Source organism: Hyperolius riggenbachi, chromosome 5, assembly GCF_040937935.1.
Source record: "Hyperolius riggenbachi isolate aHypRig1 chromosome 5, aHypRig1.pri, whole genome shotgun sequence".
Taxonomy (NCBI): domain Eukaryota; kingdom Metazoa; phylum Chordata; class Amphibia; order Anura; family Hyperoliidae; genus Hyperolius; species Hyperolius riggenbachi.
In genome coordinates this window covers 241,269,980-241,291,037 of record NC_090650.1, presented here as the reverse complement: position 1 = coordinate 241,291,037, position 21,058 = coordinate 241,269,980, and positions in this window count along the sequence as shown.

The following is a 21,058-nucleotide window of genomic DNA, read 5'->3' as shown; positions in this document are numbered from 1 at the left end:
TGCAGAGTAGGAATTGATAAAATTCCACTACTTAGAGCAACTTCAAGAAATAAAATAAATATGTCATAGAGATCAATACTCATTTATAGTCAGTACTGATATATGCTTTCCACTATTGGCTGGGTAGAGACTCTGACAACCCAGTGACCATATAGAGATATTATTACCAACAGCTGATTGACTGAGAATGCTGCTGCACTGTGATAAATGGCATGCAGGCAGTGTGGCTGATGCTACAGAATGACTGAGACTCTTCTACTGACAGGGATGGGCAGTGATTTTACTATGCCGATCACTGACTAAGGGCTGGAGCCCACTAGCACACTTCTAGCTGCTTTTCAGCAACACATTAATGTTACATACTGATACATATTGCTGAAAAGCAGATAATAGCACTAGTGTGCGCTCAAGCCATAACAGAACCTATGACTGAATTGTGACCATTAACAGGCAGAGTCCATGACTGCCTGTGATCACTGATAAGTAGACTATAACTTCACTATGACAACTGATGTGCTTGGAAGAACAAAGAGAAATCGAGAGCCCAATATGGTGTAGTATTGTTAAGTTGGTTGTGGTTTAAAGCAAAATATTAAGATATACTCAAAAACATGGGTTACCCATAGGCAACCACTTCAAATGCAGGTGGGGAGTATTAGAACCTGACCCCACTCAGTTTATTAAGATGTCGCTCTCTGTAGATAGGAAACGGGGTAGCACCCCTCCACCGAGGGTGGAATCAAGATTTCAGCAAGGCTTGGTGTACAGAGGCGCCAGAGTAGAATAAAAATGTTTAAAAACCGTCTAAAAGAGGGGGATGTTCAGGTGGACTTACCTTCCTCAAAAATATAGAACTCAATTGAGTCACAATATATCAATACAAAAAAAAAACGTTTTATTTAACTCCACTTAGTGCAACGCGTTTCGCAGGTGTGGTCCTGCTTCATCAGGCAAACAGGAGTATAACTCAATGTGTCTAGATGCAGAAGTGAGCGCCTCTGTCACAGAGGCGCTCACTTCTGCATCTAGACCCATTGAGTTATACTCCTGTTTGCCTGATGAAGCAGGACCACACCTGCGAAACGCGTTGCACTAAGTGGAGTTAAATAAAATGTTTTTTTTTTATTGATATATTGTGACTCAATTGAGTTCTATATTTTTGAGGGAGGTAAGTCCACCTGAACATCCCCCTCTTTTAGACGGTTTTTAAACATTTTTATTCTACTCTGGCGCCTCTGTACACCAAGCCTTGCTGAATGACAACTGATGCACATATAGCTCAATTGACACTGTGCAGAAAAGGAAGCTGCACTATGACCACTAATAGATAGACTTTGACCCCATGGTCACCACTAAGATACTTCAACCACTGATAGACAGAGAGTACAGTATGTTTGTGCTCTGACCAACCAGAGGATGACTGATGACAGGCAGAGAATTTGCCCTCTTACAAGCAGACACTATACCCACATGGTGACCAATGAAAGCAAACAGTTTGACTGTGTATGACCAATGACAATTGGCTCAGTGCTAGATGCCAGATGATGCCTGCATTCACCAAGTACTCAACAACATAAAAGCACATGGTGGTGACTACAACTAGGACAGAGATAGGAACCAATAGTCAATAGGTCCAATAAAAGCAATAAAATGCATTCTTTAAATCTTAAAAACAGTGCAACAGTACATTGAGGGCCCTTATGACAGGGATCTTTAAGATGCAACCAGTGTAATGTATATCTATAATACACATATACATTTTTACAACACTGTCACTGCTGATATTGATCTTGCTCTGTGATGAATGAAAAGGACAGCTTGACACTATTTTTAAATATACTAATAAACAATCTAATCTTACTAATATCAGAACACACTTGCAAGTTCTTAATCTTAGTCCTAACTTACATATTTTCTCCTGGCAGAAGTGTAGAATACTTTATATAAATGATATATATGAATCAAATTCATCACAATTGTATATGCATTTACAGACACAATTCCAAATACCTGACTCATGTCAATTCACATATTTTTGGATCAAACATATGTTGTCTACAGTAAATCTTCCCATTCCACAACTACCTCAACATATACACACAATGATGAATAGCAAAATACCATCCAAAGGTGGACTCAACACATGGTATGCCACATTTTTTGCAAAGCAAAAAGATTTTGTACAAAAATACACCTCTATTTGGTCCTATTACCTTAATACTAAGATCTCCACATAGCAAATCCTAAGGGCCAATAAATGAATTGAAAAGTTTGCCATAGGTGCAGCACACTGGGAAAAAATTCAGAAACTACTTAATAGGTGGTATTTGACACCTGTGAGGTTAGCCTCTTTCACAACTTATCAATCCCATATAAGTTGGAAATGTGGCAAAGATGTTGGCAAATTATGACATATGTCATGGTATTGTTCACTTGTAATTCCCTTTTGAAAAGCAATACATAATTTAATGAAACAAGAAATTCATGACCAAGTTTCCCTGACATCTTCTACAGCCCTGTTACTTATCGATGTAGAAAAGCTACAAAAAGATAAACAACCTCTAGTCTACCACATACTAATGGTGAAAATAAATACTATTACTAGTAATTGAAGATCTAAAGATTATACCCCATGGTCCCAGTTCAAATCTCTTCTCAACTCAAACTTTTTAGTGGAAAATATATTGCGAACAAGATCCAGTCATTTTTATTCTAGCCTACTAGTTTACTCTTTTGTGAACCCTAAACATTTACTAGTTTATGTCTTCCCGTTCATTATAGTTCTGGATATAAGTTATACTTTTTGTTTTAGACTGGTTAATTTCTAACCCTGCTACCCGACTAGTGCCAAAAATGTTAAAGCAACCTAATCTCCGTATGCCCTAAATACCTCAGGGAATATATCTTTACTCCATATTCAATGTAGCTATATTAGAACCTGAAACTCATTATAAATGCAGCTCCATAATCAGGACATAATGTCTACCTGGCCGAGTGCTTATGTCTGACTGGGCCTCGCTACTCTAGTTGTCCACCTAACCATGGTGGCCAATTAAATAAGTGGCCACAAGGGAGATTATCACCTACTGCTTGTTTGAAAACAGTATTCTTTCAGTAGGTTTTATGGCTGTTATATTGCATTGCTTTTAAAGGAAACATCATGCAAAAGGATCAAAATTAGCTTTACTTACTTTGGGCTTCCTCCCGCCCCTGGCAACTAACATGTCCCTCACCTCCAATATGCTGATCCTCTGCCTCTTATACATTTTGATTCTGACATTCTTGTCAAATGTGACAAGATTAACTGCATGCTTGTTTCGGCTGTGATTCAGACACCACTACAACCAATTAGACCAGCAGGGCTGCCAGGCAACTGGAATTAGTTAAAATTAAATAAATATGGAAGCCTCAATATACCTCTTATTCCAGTTGTCCTTAAAGATTTCCTACCTTGATACCCTATGGTTCATTTTACTGTAGCATATACTTACTGTATTTGTACTTCAGTATATTCCAATTTTACATATTGTTTCTTTGTTTTCATGTTTTATGAAAAAGCAAATAAAAAATGTCTTATTAATGCTCCCAAGGAGTCACGTTTGAAACTTACATATATGCTCTGTAAAACCAGACAAGCCATATGCATAAATTTGAAAGAACCTACTCCACCCACAATAGACTCAATTGTTCATACATATAAGCTTAACTAATGCTAGGTACACACCATACAATTTTCTGTTAGATTGTTCTGTTAGATTTACCTACAACATGGAAAAAAGCTATCTGGCAGGTAAATCTAAGAGAAAATCTAACAGAAGATTGTATGGTGTGTACCTAGCATTAGACATGGAATATAGACTACGGGGGTATAAGTATGTAGACTAACAAAAAAATCCCACACATGGCATTCAAATTTAGGTCAGCTATATAGTTTTGAAGTAATGAATACAGTTTGGAAGTAATTAATATAATGTTGCTGTTAATGTTTAAAAGTATTACTTTTATTCTCTGTCTACATACAATTGACAATCTCTACACTTTTCAGATGTAATCTCAACTGATATAGACTTAATGCCTTTGTACTGTATGTAACATTTTTTTATGCTTTTCTTTTTTAAAACGTATAAAATTTGAAGTTATTAAAAAAAGAAAAAGCCAATAAAATGATTATTATGAAAAAAAGAAAAGGATAGTTTGTGAATACAATGTGATCACTGATGACAGATATTGTGACTACACTATAAAGGTAGCCATACATCTAGCAATTTTAGCGGCCGACCAAAGGACAGATCTCTCTGATCAAGCTCAAGATGACTGTTCCTTTAAAGTCATGAGACATTAGATGTCTAGCCACATCCTGAGGAAGTGCTTTCCACGTGAAACTTATAAGTAGGTGAGGCTTTCTGACTGGACTGTGTGATTACCCCACAGGAGATCCCTGGCCTGTGTCTTTTACAGAAACCTTAGAGCATTGGTAGTGATTCTTATGAGAATGTCACCCGTGAGTGTTCCATTATGACTGTGTTCAAATCCAGTGTCGGACTGGAAGGTGGAAAAGCTGAGGAAATCCACCTGCTGGCCAAGCAGCAGTAACCCTGTGTTATCACTCCCAATAGAAACCTGCAGCAAGACTTCACTGTGAGCAGCAACACCTGATTACTGCTGCTTGGCCAGCAAGTGGATTTCCTCAGCTTTCCCACCTCCCAGTCCAGCACTGTTCAAATCTGCCTTTCAGTGATGATGTCTGCCATTGAGGCCCCACCTACATTCTTCTTAGGTATTGATGCTTCATATCTAAGAATGTGGCCTGTGTCCAGGGTCGGACTGGGACACTGGGGGCCCACCAAAGAAATTTCAACCTGGGGCCCACACATCCCATGATTGCGGTGTAAAAAGGGCATGACCATGCACTGGAAGGTGGGCGTGGTCATGATGTATTATGGACAGGGCCAAATGTACATGATCTTAGCAGCATTGTAATTCAGAGACACTGCTGCCCAGCAAAACTTTGCATAGAGTCCCCTCCTTCAATATAAAGTAATGTCCTACTTTGCAGAGGTTGCGACCACAGAGGTTGCAGAGGTTGCGACCGCATCGGGGCCCATGGGCCAAAGGGGCCCCGAAGGGCCCTCCCTCAACTACAGTATTATCTCTCTATTGGTCTTTTGCTCATAATAATCACTTCTATAGATACTTTGAACAGTGGTAATCATTAACAAGCTATTTCCCATCCCCTTCTTGCACCTCTGACACTGTAGTTGCCATTGGCAGGTTTTGGTGCGTATCAATTGTTATGTATAGAGTGCTTGGGGGGCCCCATTGTAAAATTTGCATTGAGGCCTATAGCTCCTTAGCTACGCCACTGCTCTCAGCATGAGTTATTATAGCACTGAGAAGAGAATTTTTGTGCTGCAGGCAGCAATTGGAGCTCTGTCAGACAAGGAGGGGGGGGGGGGGGGCACCAGAGACCTGGAGGGGGGGCCCACCGAGGTAAAAAACTGTACTACTGTGGCCCAGTCCGACCCTGCCTGTGTCCATGCAATGTAAATGCTATGCTGTTATCTACTGAGTAAATTATTGTCATATCAATTGCCTTTCCCCAGGAATGTACAAATGAGACTATGATTTATTGATGCTGTGGTGGATTCAAGAAATGCCTAATTACACAAACAAGCAATTGCTTAAAGTGTCAGCAAGTAATCAATTAATGAAGAACCTAACTTGTAGTGTTCACTGACAGTCCATCATGGTCAGTATGGCACATTGCTGCTGACCTGTCACCAAACTGTATTCATCTTCCTGCAGTGACTCTCCTGCTAAACTAACAAAGTGCATTTCTGTGCATGCTTTGTGCTGAGTGGACTTTCATGTTATTATTGGCTATCATCATCTATACTATCTGACTTGCACATACATCTGCTAAACAACTGCATCTAGCCCCTCTGCCTGTGTATGCCATTCATTCTATCTGCACTGATCAATCAATTTCAGATTTGCATATGCTGATGCCTAACTGTTATTCTAATTCTGGCTTTCTTTTGTTCCACTTTATTACCTGGGGACTTATCTGACTGTAACTTCAAACAAGGTCTGGTAGCTTTACATCCCTGATTGATTTGCAACAGATAACTCTAGAGACTTCTCCCTACTTTTAACTTCCTAATTGACCCACATCTGACTTGCTTATTCTGATCAAGCCATTCGTTTTGGCTGTATATAAGAAATAACGTTAGTCATTCACTCTAATGTGGCCTCCAGGGACCAGGGATTTCCCTGCTGCCATCTTGTTGGTGTCACTGAGAGGAAGGAACAGTCCCTATGGGGAATCCACGATAGCCTGTGTGACAAGGTGACACCAGGAGCCAAATGGAGCAGTATTATTTGATAAGGAAATAGTTCAAGTAGAGAAAGATTAATTATACTCACAAAGGTAAGTTGCAGAACCTAGAACCACAGAAAGTAATGATTTGGGTTTAACTGAGCAAGAAAGATCTCCTATGATACATCCCTGCTGATATCAAAACCATCTTTTTTAGGCCTCTGAAAGCCAGACACGCATTTAGAACCACTGGTATACAGTGTAGCTATAGCCTATACATTTTAGCAGTAATGCATCCTGGTATATACAGTATTTGTTACTCACATAAAATTAATTTTTTGCAAATTCCTTCTTTTTTTAAGATGGAAGTTTTGAAGTAAAAGGGCTATTTGGTCTCAATGAGAACCTTATACTTTCCCTTTAGTACTGGGTCACCATGAACATGAGCTGGATATTCTGTACTACAAAAGCAATATACTTTTGTGCATTCATTGTTTCAGTATTTCCAGATGCAGACAAAACCATCACATATGTTGGTTACCCCAGTTTTACCTTAAAGGGACCCTGAGTAGTGGGCTAAAATAAAAATCGGGACTTACCTGAGGCTTCCTCCAGCCACCCCCCGTAGCCTGCAAGATCCACTGGCATCCTCTTTGTCTCTTCCCTGGGCCCGCTGGTGGCCCCGGTAATCTGTAAGAGTTCTGCGCATGCACAGTTCAGACTTTAGAGAACTACACATGTGCAGGACTCTTACAGGGACTGGCATGACGGCACGTATATGTGACTGCAGCCGAAGTCACCAGATTACCGGAGTCAACAGCGGGATCACTGAAGAGGGGAAGGGATCCTGGTGAACCTCACAGGCTAAGGGGGGCTGGAGGAAGCCCCAGGTAAGTCCCGCTTTTCATTTTAGCCTAGTGCTCAAGGAACCGTTATTGCCTTCTGACTTGAATTCCTCACCAGGTCTGACTTGAATTCCTCACCAGGACTATGACTGGTAGTAGAAAGAAGGGTGTTGTACTTGGCGCTGTAGTAACGATCGGTGTCAGCACACAGAGAGAATCTGATTGTTGATGATCTGCAGAATAATAAACAATACAGATGTATACCTGATTATGGATGATCTGCAGAATCACCAACAATACAGGTATGACTAACCTCTGGACACCTAATGAGTAAAGTGATAGATGAACTGTAGGCTATCTGCCGAGGAGCGGGAGATATAAGGAACTCGGCCAAGAGCCACCTGAGGGGCAGGTGGCCCTGGGCGGTGCAGAAACTATCTCTTAGATAGTGAGGACCTAGTTGCAGCTGACACCTGGTGAAATGGTGTCACTACTAATACTGATAAACTGAACACTCAGGGAGAGTGACAGCTAGGATGGTCGGGCAGGCCAGGTCGGCAACACACGAGCAGATGAGGTACAGAGACAGAAGGCTGATTCAGTAACCGGGTACAGGCAGGGTCTGGCAACAGATAGACAGATATGCAGAGGTACCGAATCAGAAAGCAAGAGGAAGGTCGACAGAGCAATAAGTCATAACATACAAATATAACAATATCCTAGACTGGGATGTGAGCTCCTTGATCTCGACACCCGGGAACTAGTCTGGAGTATAACAGAGTATTGACACAGAGTCCCTAAGCTTGGGTGTGAGGTCCTTGGTCACAACACCCTGGAACTGGTCTAAAGTATAACTCAGCAATGACACAGTATCCCTGAGCTGGGGTGTGAGGTTCGTGGTCTCGACACCCTGGAACTGGTCTAAAGTATAACACAGAAATGACACAGTATCCCTAAGCTTGGGTGTGAGGTCCGTGGTCTCGACACCCTGGAACTGGTCTAAAGTATAACACAGTAATGTCACAATATTCCTAAGCTTGGGTGTGAGGTCCGTGGTCTCAACACCCTGGGACTGTTCTAACATATAACACAATAGTAATCTGGCTCAGTGTGAATTCCCAGGTCCTCCTGGTTCTGACACACTGTGGGATCTGACTGGTCTGAGTGCTCACTCGTAAGTATTCGCAACGGCAGACAACCAGCAACTGACAGGCAAGAAGTATATATAGTGCAGTGCTCCTCAGCGCCGCCCAGCCCCACTCAGCCAATCACTGCCTGCGCTGGGATCAGCTGACAGTCCTGATCAGCTGATCCCTCTCCTATTGGCATAAAGGTCCTGCCTCCTAGCGCGCGCGCGCGTACCTCTCCATCTGTGTGCACTACTAGGCTCAGACACACCAGACGCACGCTGTTGTGCGGAAACCGCCGGTCTGAACGCGGAGACAGCCGCCCCGCTGTCAGACCGCGCTGCGGTGTCTCCACGATTCTTTACAGCTGTGGTGTGAGCTTAAATGAGTGTATTTTACACAGTAATAACCATAAAACAATGATTCTTGTAAGTATATTGAAATGTCTGTTACTTTAACCAAACTACAATCTTGATTGCTCAATGCAAAACTGTAAGCAAGTGGTAAGCACAAATCTTCTATATGGATACAACAGTACCGTAGTGTAGTACAAACTGCTACCAGAGCCATACGTGGTAAACTCATGTTCCTGAATGAACACTATAGAAGGTATGGCAGGTTCTTCCTGTAATCCCTATAATTCACTGTGGGCAACCAAGCAGGATAGGAGCATCTAGCACTCACGTCTGATGCCAGTGCAGTGTCTGATTGTAATACCCTAGTTCAAGATTCAAGGTTCAAGCACTTTATTGTCATTGTGTAACACAACAAAATTACTTTTCATGACAGTACTGCCTTCCGCATACGCATGCTCAGTAAAAACACATTAAAGGAATTAACCAAATATCTCCACAGCCACGCCTCCTACACTCCACAAATTTTGAGGGTATGGTGGCCCCTCCCCAAATTACATATGTGCCAAATTGCAGCCCCTAAACCCCGCTGGTTCCTAAGAAAGGGTAAACAAATCTATCTTGGGAACCAGCGGGGCTAGAGAGCTGCAATTTGACACAGAGGTAGTTTTAATTTGGGGAGTGTAGGAGGTGTGGCTGTGGAGATATCACCTGCAGCATAAAAGAATAGCAAATCATGCAACAAGTGATTGCACTGTGCATGCAAGGCAACATTCATTTTAGGGCAGCACAATTGGACACAGCACCGGCTGGTAACTTCCTGGTTTGGCATGTGCGTTTCAAGCAAATAACTCTCCTTCTTCCCACCAGAGGGTCGGTTGTTCTTCCTGGATATGGGAAGAGAAGGGGAGTAAAATAGTGCAGACTACGATGTGGGATTAAAATCTCTGCAGAGATGGATGCACTTACGTCAAGATTGCTTGTTTATTAGCATCTCAAACTTAAAGCTGCATGTCTCAACCACAGTTTCCGCTTACTTCTTTGTCAGGGGATTTGCCTACGTCTGGGGTACACACATGAGCTGAGTAGCTTAAGATGGACCTGAACTCAGAACGCCTATCTGCTCTAAAAGATACACAGCAGCATAATAACTTTTAAACAAAAAACATGTATTTGTTACAGCCAATACAAATCCTAAAATAAATTTGCACAGTTTCTACTTCCTGATTGATGGAAGCAGACATATTGTTAACAGCCTGTGTTTCCAAATGGGCCTATCTGCTTATCTGCCATAGGCAGTCATGTGACACAGGGGGTAGATCAAATTACAACTTGTGATTAGACACAAATGAGGGGGAATTAAACAGGCTAAACTCTCTAAATACATTCAGGGTGCATTTCTCTACGTTTTCCTTCTGCCCTGTGTAACTACCGCTGGTCACAAAACGAGTCCACGCTTCATACTGATGTTACAAGTTGTTCATTTATTCTTTATCATGGGTCACCATAAAATATAGTGGAACTTTGAAGCAACAAACACCTTGATATATCAGATTTAACTTCATATACTGTGGTACATCTTCAATCTTGTCACACCGTGAAAACTGCACATAAACAATAAAGCCTTTTAGTTTCAGCCATTAGATTGCTTGCTTACACTTTTAGCATGGCATTCTATCATATATGTGCAGACATCATATGCATTATGAATATATCTAAACATTTCACATTGTTCATACTTCTTTACACAGATATTTGCATCAAAACAGGAATAAAATGTGTTCTGTACCGTGTTTGCCTCTCTGACCAGCTGTAGAATAAGGGCTATCTCTGTCCAGTCTCCATTAGCATGTGCTCTCTCCTCTATGCTGACACCAGAATGAGGCTTGGCTCTATAAGCTCAAGGGATATGCAGAGATATCAGAGTGAGGCTTGGCTCTGTGGTTCTCATGAGACTTGGAGAATCAACTTAGCATTAAAGGGCCCATCCATAATAAGAAGTATGTATATCTTTAGCAAACATATAATACAACTATTTTAAAATACTGGAAACTGTACAATATTGCTGAACACTGTCCTGAGATAAGATAATACATTGCACTGGCATAGTAACACACATGCTAAATATCAGCGTCAGCTACACTCCCACCAAATTACCTTGATTTATAACCTATCTCAGTATACATTTGACATCAGGTAAAAACTTTACAAAATAAATCAATGGTGATTTCCACTTGGTACATATGGTTTGGAGCCTACAAGAACTTTTAAACTCAAATTAGCATATTATAACACCTGAATATAAGCTAACATTTTACCTATATCTTAAAGATTAGTTAGCACTATTACAATAACTATTTAATCTAGAGGTCCTTCCTAAAACTTTAAAGAATGCTATCAATTATTTTCAACAAGAACCACTAACTTCTGTATAGGACGTTCTAGAACTGTTGGTCTCTTCAGGCGTTCACCTCTTTTGCCTAGTTCTGGTTCACCTATCTGTACTGTCACTTTACGTACCAGTCCATCATCATTTTCTTGGACATTGAGAACTTTGGCTAGCCTCCACTTATACCGAGGAACCTCTTCTTCTTTTAAAATGACTATGCCACCTACTTGAACATTCCGTCTAGGAGCATGCCACCGTTGTCTAAGAGTAATATTTGCAAGGTATTCTTTCCGCCATCTACACCAGAACTGTTCTGACAGATATTGTACTCGCCTCCACCTCTTTTTGGCATACACATCCTCTTTAACAAACTTTCCAGGTGGGGGAAGCATTGTGGAGGACTTCATTTGGAGTAGGTGATTAGGTGTTAAGGGATCCAAAGTTGTGGGATCATTGATGCTTTCTACAGTGAGTGGACGGCTGTTTACAATGGACATGGCTTCATAAAGGAATGTTCTCAAAGAAGCATCATCTAATCTTCCAGCACTTTGTATAAGAACAGAGCTTAGTACACTCCTAACTGTTCTAATTTGTCGTTCCCAAACACCTCCTACATGACTTGAGTCTGGTGCATTCATGCTGAAGTCACACTGTCTTTCTGCCAGAAATGCAGCCACTCTTTCCTTGTCCATTTCCTTAAGGGCTCTTTCTAATTCATTTTTCGCTCCAACAAAGTTAGATCCTTGATCTGATCTGATTTGCCGTACGGGTCCTCGGATTGCTATAAAACATCGTAAAGCGTTGATAAATGCATCGGTTGTCATATCTTCTAGCATCTCTATGTGAATTGCCCTGGAGCTTAGGCATGTAAAGAGTAGACCATATCTTTTGCATTCCTTACGACCTTGCCTAGTTGGAAAGGGACCAAAGCAATCCACACCACAATAAGAGAACGGTGGTGAAGGATCAACACGATCTGTAGGTAGATCTGCCATCCGCTGCTTTTCTGCAGGTCTACGAGCCTTACGACAAGTGACACACTGGCTTATGTATCTAGCTACTGCCCTGCTGCCACTAATTATCCAGTAACCACTGGCTCTTAATTCATTCAGAGTTTGACCTCTGCCCTGATGTTGAATTTTTCTGTGGTAGTGATCAATGATCAAATCCGTGAGAACAGAGTCTTTGGGAAGAATCAATGGGTGTTTAAAACTGTGAGGTGAGGAGGCCTTTCTCAACCTTCCTCCCACTCTAAGCATGCCATCTTGCAGGATGGGGTCAAGCTGGTACAACTGGTGATTTCTTGAAAGCTTTCCAACTTCCTGGCTGAGTATGTTCAACTCCACTTCGAAGGCATTCTGTTGAATGAGTCTAATAATTGTAGTCTCAGCTTTCTGTCTTTCTTCTACATTTAGAGGATCTGCTCTCTTGATATGCTTAAACATTCTATGTATTCGAGCAATTACATTCACTACTGTAGTCCATTTTGAGAACCGAGACAGTCTTATTAGAAAGTTATCTTCCTTTTCGACTGCCGTGTGCAGGACTTGAATTACCTTTACCTCTGGATCTCCTATTATCAGCTCTGGAGTTCCTTTGTTCAGTAATACTTCCTTTTCCCATAGAAATTTGGGACCTGTAAGCCAGCTGGAGTTGATAATCTCTGAAACCTTGAGGCCCCTTGAGGCATGATCAGCTGGATTCTCTTCTGTTTCAACATGGTACCACTGTCCTGGATTAGTGGTTTCTCTGATTCTCTGAACTCGGTTTGCAACAAAGACATGGAACCTTCGAGCCTCATTATTGATGTATCCTAGGACAACCTGTGAGTCAGTCCAAAAATACTCCTTGTCAACCTGGAGTTCCAATTCTTCCTTTAGATAACTGCTCACAGAGGCAGAAACAACAGCTGCTGTTAATTCAAGTCTTGGTATTGTGACTACCTTTGTGGGTGCGACTCTTGCTTTGCCCATGATCAAGGAACAATCCACCTTATCACCACTGATCAATCTAATATAGGAACACTGCCCATAACCATGACTACTTGCATCTGAAAAATGGTGCAGTTCGGCTCTCAGTATCTTTCCAAAATTATTAGGTACAAAACATCTTGGGATCTGGATTTCGTGGAGGTTTTTTAAATCATCAAGCCAGTTCTCCCACCTTGACTTCAGTTCATTTGTAAGTGGTTCATCCCAACTGATGCCTCTCTGACACATCTCTTGGAGCACTCTCTTCCCTGTCAGGAGAACTGGGGCCAAAAATCCAAGTGGATCGTACACAGATGCCACAGTTGAGAGAATGTTACGCCTGGTTGCTGGCTTCTCGTCGATCATGACCCTAAAGGAGAATGTATCATTTTCCATATTCCATCTCACGCCTAGTACATTCTGTACAGGAAGGTCGTCATTGTTGAGATCTACATCCTTCATGGCAGACGCACGCTCAGAATCGCTGATCGATTGCAAGACTTGTCGATTATTTGAAACAAATTTGTGGAGGTGCAAATTTCCTTTATGACATAATGCTTGGGCTTCTTTCACCAATTCAATTGCTGCTTCTGCAGATTCCACACTTATGAGGCCATCATCAACATAAAAATGTTTTCTAATGAAGTTTGCTGCAGAAGGATACTCACTTTCATTTTGGCTGGCAAGGTATTTCATTCCATAGTTGGCACAACCCGGGGATGATGCGGCACCAAAGAGATGAACCTTCATACGATACTCTGTGGGCTCTAAATTAGTGTTTCCCTTTTCCCACCACAAAAACCTTAGGAAATTCCTATCTTCTTCATGAACATGAAATCTGTGAAACATTTTCTCGATGTCACACATGACTGCAATGGGGTGTTTACGGAATCTACAAAGCACTCCAGTCAATCCATTTGTAAGATCTGGTCCTGTCAGCAGATGGTCATTTAGAGCAACACCTTTATACTTTGCAGAACAATCAAACACCACCCTGATTTTATCTGGCTTGTTGGGGTGATAGACTCCCTGATGTGGAATATACCACACCTTCCCCACCTCTGGTTGGTGGTCAACTTTCTCTGCATCACCATCTTGGAGGATACCTTCCATAAACCTCACATAGTCATTCTTAAGCTTAGGGTCTCTTTCTAGTTTTCTTTTTAAGTGCTTCAGTCTCACCAGGGCCAACTTCTTATTGTCTGGCAAATGAGGACGTACTTTGAAGGGAAGCGGCATCTCCAGGTGGCCATTTTCATTTTGCTTGATTCCTTCTTTCAGAATGTGTAGGAATGTTATATCTTCCTGGGAAATGGTCTTTTCTCCTGGGTTAGTATTTGCAAAGTCAGACTCTAATACTTTAATTACAGTCATTGGGGTCACAGGCGGTATTTCTTTAACAGATACACAATGGCACAAACCTGTCACTTGTTTTGGATACACACTCTGAGAGCTTCCAACGATGCTCCAACCCAGGTCTGTCTTAATAGCATATGGCTCGTAGTCCTCTCCCGTGATGATCTTTCGTGGCACCAAGTCTCTGGAGCAATCATATCCAATTAGGAGCCCAACACCACAATCCATCAGAGGGGGTACTTCATGTGATATGACTGTGAGATGATTCCACTTGTTCGCTGTTTCACAGGTAGGAATATGTGCACGTTCAAGAGGTATAAAATCTCTTGCATAAGCTGGAGGTAGGTCAAAAAGGATGTCTGAGGAGAACCCTCTAACTCTTAGTCCAGTAACTCTTTGACTCTTCACAACAGAGTCTCTTCCCATCATTGTGGATAGTTTGAGCTTCACTGGCTCCATTGTGGCTTGTAACTTCTCACAGACCTCCAGGTCGACACAACGTATTGCTGCTCTGCGTGTCTAATAGTGCGTATGCAAGTGTTTCCTTTCCTGCCATGTTATGTGAGGAGATCCATACTGGTACAATCATTGAAGTGCTGTTACTTTCACTTCCATCCATACAACATGACAATGCAGATGCATTTTCTTCTGATTGGGGAGCTCCGTGTGTTGCAGCTTTGCCCACTGAGGAACGATCTTCATGCAGTGGAGTTGGGTGATGCATTTTACATATTGCACACATGGCTTTTATTTTGCAGTCTTTGGAATTGTGTCCTTTTCTCAGGCAAGCAAAGCACAGCTGGTTATCATACACAAACCTTCTCTTTTCTTCGACTGACTTTTCTGTTAATCTCTGACATTGGTATAAGGAGTGGTCTTCTCCACAGAAGATGCATTTTACAGGGCTTGTGTTTACATGCATGTTCTCTTTCTCTGGTTTATCAGAGTCTTTTGGCCTGGTTTCATTTACATCATTGCACTTGGCCATTACATCAATCGTGAATGTATCTGCCTTTGCACGCTTTGTGTCTCTTGTTGCCTTTTCTTCCAAGGGCTTTATTGCGTGAAGAGATGATACTGGATTGCATGCTATCTTCGCTTCTTTAGAGACAAATGAAGCAAACTCTTTAAAACTAGGATACTCTTTGTCTTGGTCTAGTTGATCTGTGACGTAACGATTCCACCTTGAAGTCACCCAATCAGGGAGTTTGAGTAGCATTTTCTGATTTTCCTCGCAATCGTTTAGTACTTGCAGACCCTTGATGTGAGGCATAGCATTGTCACATGCTTGTAGAAAGTCGCCATACTCTCTAAGCTTAATGTACTCCTTGGAGCCAATCTTTGGCCATTTATTAAGCTTTTCTCTAAATGCACGCTGCAACACAAATGAGTGACCATACCTTGAATTCAGTTTATCCCAAGCTTGTTTGTAAGCTTTTTTATCCTTCCTATAGAAGCATCCTTCCAGAGCAAGCTTTGCTTCTCCAGTAATGTACTTTTGCAGGTAAAACAGCTTATCAGCTGGGCTTGAGCATCGACGTTCTATAAGTGCTTTAAAGCTTGTACTCCACTCTACAAACTTCAGAGGATCTCCTGAAAATACTGTCGGTTCTGGAGCCGGAAGTCGAGTTAGGACCATTGTGTCATGTATTGCTTGAGCTAGAGCTGTAATACTTTGTTGCTCACTCTGACCAGTGAGGGATGCAGGAGGACAGGGATCGGTCTTTCCACTGTACACAGATCGACATCTATCTTTATTTTCTTTTGTTTCCTCTTCAGCATACACTCTAAGTTTGGCCTCCATGACCTCAATGTCTCTCTGATTCTCTAGTCTTTTTAGTTGTTGTCGTTGTGCATCAATGGCAGCTTCCATTTCAATTTCAGCCTTTTTTGCAGCAAGTTGTGCGGCGGCTTCTGCTCTCTTAGCTGAAATACTTGAAGACCCTGAGTTGTGGCTGGAGTGTTTGCTAGGAACTGTGGAAATTGTGGATCCATATATAGATTTAGCATAATCCTTGTCATAAAGCATGTGTAGCCTCATCTTCTCAGTCTCTGCATTAAAGTCATCTTCAGTTAAGCGTATCCTCATAAGTCCTAATAAATCTGCTGTCACTGTTATACATGCATCAATTTTCCTTCGGATGTCTTGGGAGGGTGCTGCATGCAAACGTAAATCATCATATGTTATCTTTAACTCTGACTCAAACGTCTCAATAGAATCCATCATTTCACACAAGTCATCTTCTGAGCACTCATACTTTAGCTTTGTGCGAACCTCTCTGATTAGTATTTTCCATTTTTCATACATGGAGCTGAACTTCTTTTCTTTTTGAGCAGATTCTTGTTGCTTTAGTTCCTGCATCTTTGGTGTAAATCGTTTCTCACGACTAGACTTTCTTAACTGATCTACCCCTGTCATGACTGCCTGAGACTTCTTCAGCAATGACTCTAGTTTCTCAATTCTAGAATACTGACTTTTTATAGCACACTCTATTCTTTCTATTTCTTGCTGATTGGTTTCTGTCTTTAAGATTTCTTTTAGCTCTACTACCTTTTGCTGCATAGACTCAATCTGCCTAGTCACCTCCCCACACTGTAACATTGGATCACTATGAACTGACATTTCACTTCTAGGCATCAAATATCTAGCGACAAACAAGAAATAGAACACTTTGCATAAATGCAGAAACAATATCTTATAACTTTAAACTCTTAAGTCTCTATTACTTAAATTATTTCTTTACTTATTGTGGTAAGATCCATCCTTTGTCTGAGACCACACAAATACGATAACACTCTTATTTTTACACTCTCGAAGTTGCACAACAGACTGTTGTACCAGAAGTCTGTTTGCAGAAAGCAAAGCAGCACTGCATGCAGAATCAAAGGCCTTTGTAGCAGGACACTGAATTGAAAGCTTTGTAGGAAAGTTTGCAGTACTGCATGCTGAATCTGTCTATCTCTGGATGAATCACACTTTCAATAAAGCAGGCTGCACACTGAATCTGTAGCACATTGTCAATAAAGCAAGCTGCACGCTGAATCTGTAGCACACTTTCAGTAAAGCAGGCTGCACGCTGAATCTGTAGCACACTTTCAGTAAAGCAGGGCTGCACGCTGACTCTGTAGCACACCTTCAGTAAAGCAGGCTGCACGCTGACTCTGTAGCACACTTTCTGTAAAGCAGGCTGCACGCTGACTCTGTAGCACACTTTCAGTAAAGCAGGCTGCACGCAGAATCTGTAGCACACTTTCAGTAAAGCAGGGCTGCACGCAGAATCTGTAGCACACTTTCAGTAAAGCAGGGCTGCACGCAGAATCTGTAGCACACTTTCAGTAAAGCAGGGCTGCACGCAGAATCTGTAGCACACTTTCAGTAAAGCAGGGCTGCACGCAGAATCTGTAGCACACTTTCAGTAAAGCAGGGCTGCACGCTGACTCTGTAGCACACTTTCAGTAAAGCAGGGCTGCACGCTGACTCTGTAGCACACTTTCAGTAAAGCAGGGCTGCATAATGATCTCTCATCAGGATGGATTTAGTACACGTTTTCACTGTAACTACCGCTGGTCACAAAACGAGTCCACGCTTCATACTGATGTTACAAGTTGTTCATTTATTCTTTATCATGGGTCACCATGAAATATAGTGGAACTTTGAAGCAACAAACACCTTGATATATCAGATTTAACTTCATATACTGTGGTACATCTTCAATCTTGTCACACCGTGTAAACTGCACATAAACAATAAAGCCTTTTAGTTTCAGCCATTAGATTGCTTGCTTACACTTTTAGCATGGCATTCTATCATACATGTGCAGACATCATATGCATTATGAATATATCTAAACATTTCACATTGTTCATACTTCTTTACACAGATATTTGCATCAAAACAGGAATAAAATGTGTTCTGTACCGTGTTTGCCTCTCTGACCAGCTGTAGAATAAGGGCTATCTCTGTCCAGTCTCCATTAGCATGTGCTCTCTCCTCTATGCTGACACCAGAATGAGGCTTGGCTCTATAAGCTCAAGGGATATGCAGAGATATCAGAGTGAGGCTTGGCTCTGTGGTTCTCATGAGACTTGGAGAATCAACTTAGCATTAAAGGGCCCATCCATAATAAGAAGTATGTATATCTTTAGCAAACATATAATACAACTATTTTAAAATACTGGAAACTGTACAATATTGCTGAACACTGTCCTGAGATAAGATAATACATTGCACTGTCATAGTAACACACATGCTAAATATCAGCGTCAGCTACACCCTGTGCAAGTTCAGGTCCACTTTAATGAGTAGCTGCTGCTCTCCTAGCTGCTTGCGGACTTTGAGTCTTATTGGAGAAAAATGTTTTACAAATGTGAATTTATTCAGAATTCATTGATTCAGTGCATTGCACCATCTGAGTTTATAGGCAATTAATTGACATGAGACTGTCAAAGTGGAATATGTCACAAAATAATCTTTGATAATTCTATTGCCAGCTCATGTGATGTCCTGGTAAAGTCTTTAAAACTTTTTTATAAAGAATACTGACAATTTACTTTGAAAGCAACTTGCTGAAGAGACAGTCCTTCCCTATGCAATGTGATGATTGCCCAACATTCAGCAATAGACTTGTAGTTTCAACTGTCAAGTGAATAAATTGTGATCCCATATATAGCCTCACAGAAGATTAGAACGTTATTGGTAACAGTTTGGTAAACATACACTCCAATTGGCACTAAGATTATGGCCTCTAATGGGTCAAAATGGCTGAATAAACATTCCAGACTATTTCCATCTGATGTAATGTTTACTATGTACCATAAAAAGTTACAAAAGTAGAACCTAACATAATACTTTGATTCTAATTTTAAGGTTTTCGGATTTTGGATCTACATTACATGTCTTTTCATTTACTAAAAAGATCAAGTTTGTTTTCTATTTTTATACAAGATACTTGCACATCTTCATGACCTTTCAATGGTTTTAACACATAAGGTTACAGAGACCATATAAGTTAGTGAAAACAGTGTTTAAAAATAAAAACAAAAGGTTTTCCATTTATTTTCACACACACACAATCACACACACACACACACGCACACACGCACACACGCACACACGCACACACACACACGCACACGCACACACACCACACACCACACGCGCACACGCGCACACGCACACACACACACACACCACACACACACGCACACACACACACACACAACACACACACACACACCTTTTGCCACTCATTTCACTTGCTGTTGTCTGAAATGCTTGGTGGTTTTCCAATTTTCCACCACATACAATATTTCTTTAAAAATATAGGTCCAACATCTCAATGCTAGTAACCCAACTTCTTATATTTAAACTTCTACCCATATGGATAGTTGACATGGGCTTCCTCTGAAACTTTGTGGCCTGCACTATTTTCCAGTACCAGATGCCCCACTGGGCCCATTTCTCCTAGAAGGCATTCTTGCCCTACATGACCACATGATGTGTATCACTGCATCATACTCAGGGCCGGATTTCTGGAAAGGCCAGGAAGACCACAGCCTAGGGCGATAAAATTAGATAAGATAAGAAGGGCGGCATGACTTGGAGAGAGAAGAGGTCATATGTCAAAGTAAATCATCTCTTCTGGTCCCACAGCGCAGCCATCCAGCGCCCTGCTCTGCACTAATAGCTGAATTCCAGAGTTCCCCAATCCCTGCATCTCTCTCTCACTTCCTGATGTGTTAAAACAATCAGGATCAATCATAACGGTCAGCAGATAATCCATTCCTTTCTTTGTATGATAGACTTACAGATCGATGTGGGAAATACCAGAGATTTACATTACAAAGCAGATAGAACTAAGTTCCCCTGAGTTTTAATGCAGGCATTCCCAAACATCAGAGAGCTCTGCAGTTTCTTCACCTATTTTACAGCTTTGACACTGACCCCAGCAGTTGTTAATTTATCTAATCCTAATTTATGACGGTCTTTCTTTTTTTTTTTTTTTTTTCCTAGTAGCAGTGGTCGCTTCTCTTCCTTAGTTAACTCTTTCCTGACTCATTTTCTGTCCTCCAGCTCCTACCATCTATGAGACTGCAGGATAAAAAATGCTGTTTTCTTCCTGTAATGCTGGAGGGGCATACTGTCTGACCACCCAGCACAATAAAGAAATGGAGAAGCCAAACGCTCTGAAACCCCCAAAGCAGAAACACTCCACTGGTGCAGGATCAGGCAAGCCACGCCAGAAGTAGAATCAACAAGGAAGGATCCGCAGTCACAGCGAAGTTGTAAAAGCTGGTATTCTTTATTGAAACACGCCACAAAAAATGACACACATAGGACCAGGAAATGACTGAAGCGTATCGGGCTCAAAATCTGCCCTTAATCATAGTCATGACTATGATTAAGGGCAGATTTTGAGCCCGATACGCGTCAGTCATTTCCTGGTCCTATGTGTGTCATTTTTTGTGGCGTGTTTCAATAAAGAATACCAGCTTTTACAACTTCGCTGTGACTGCGGATCCTTCCTTGTTGATTCTACTTCCAGCACAATAAAGCTAAGAGCAGGATAATGGAAGAGGCTACACAGGCTGCCCAGAGCAACTACAGCTCTGGGTTTCCAATAATACGCAATAGCAGCGCAGTGCGATTTTGCGCTACCAAACATTCAGGCGAATACAAGACAGACTGGAGTGAGGTAG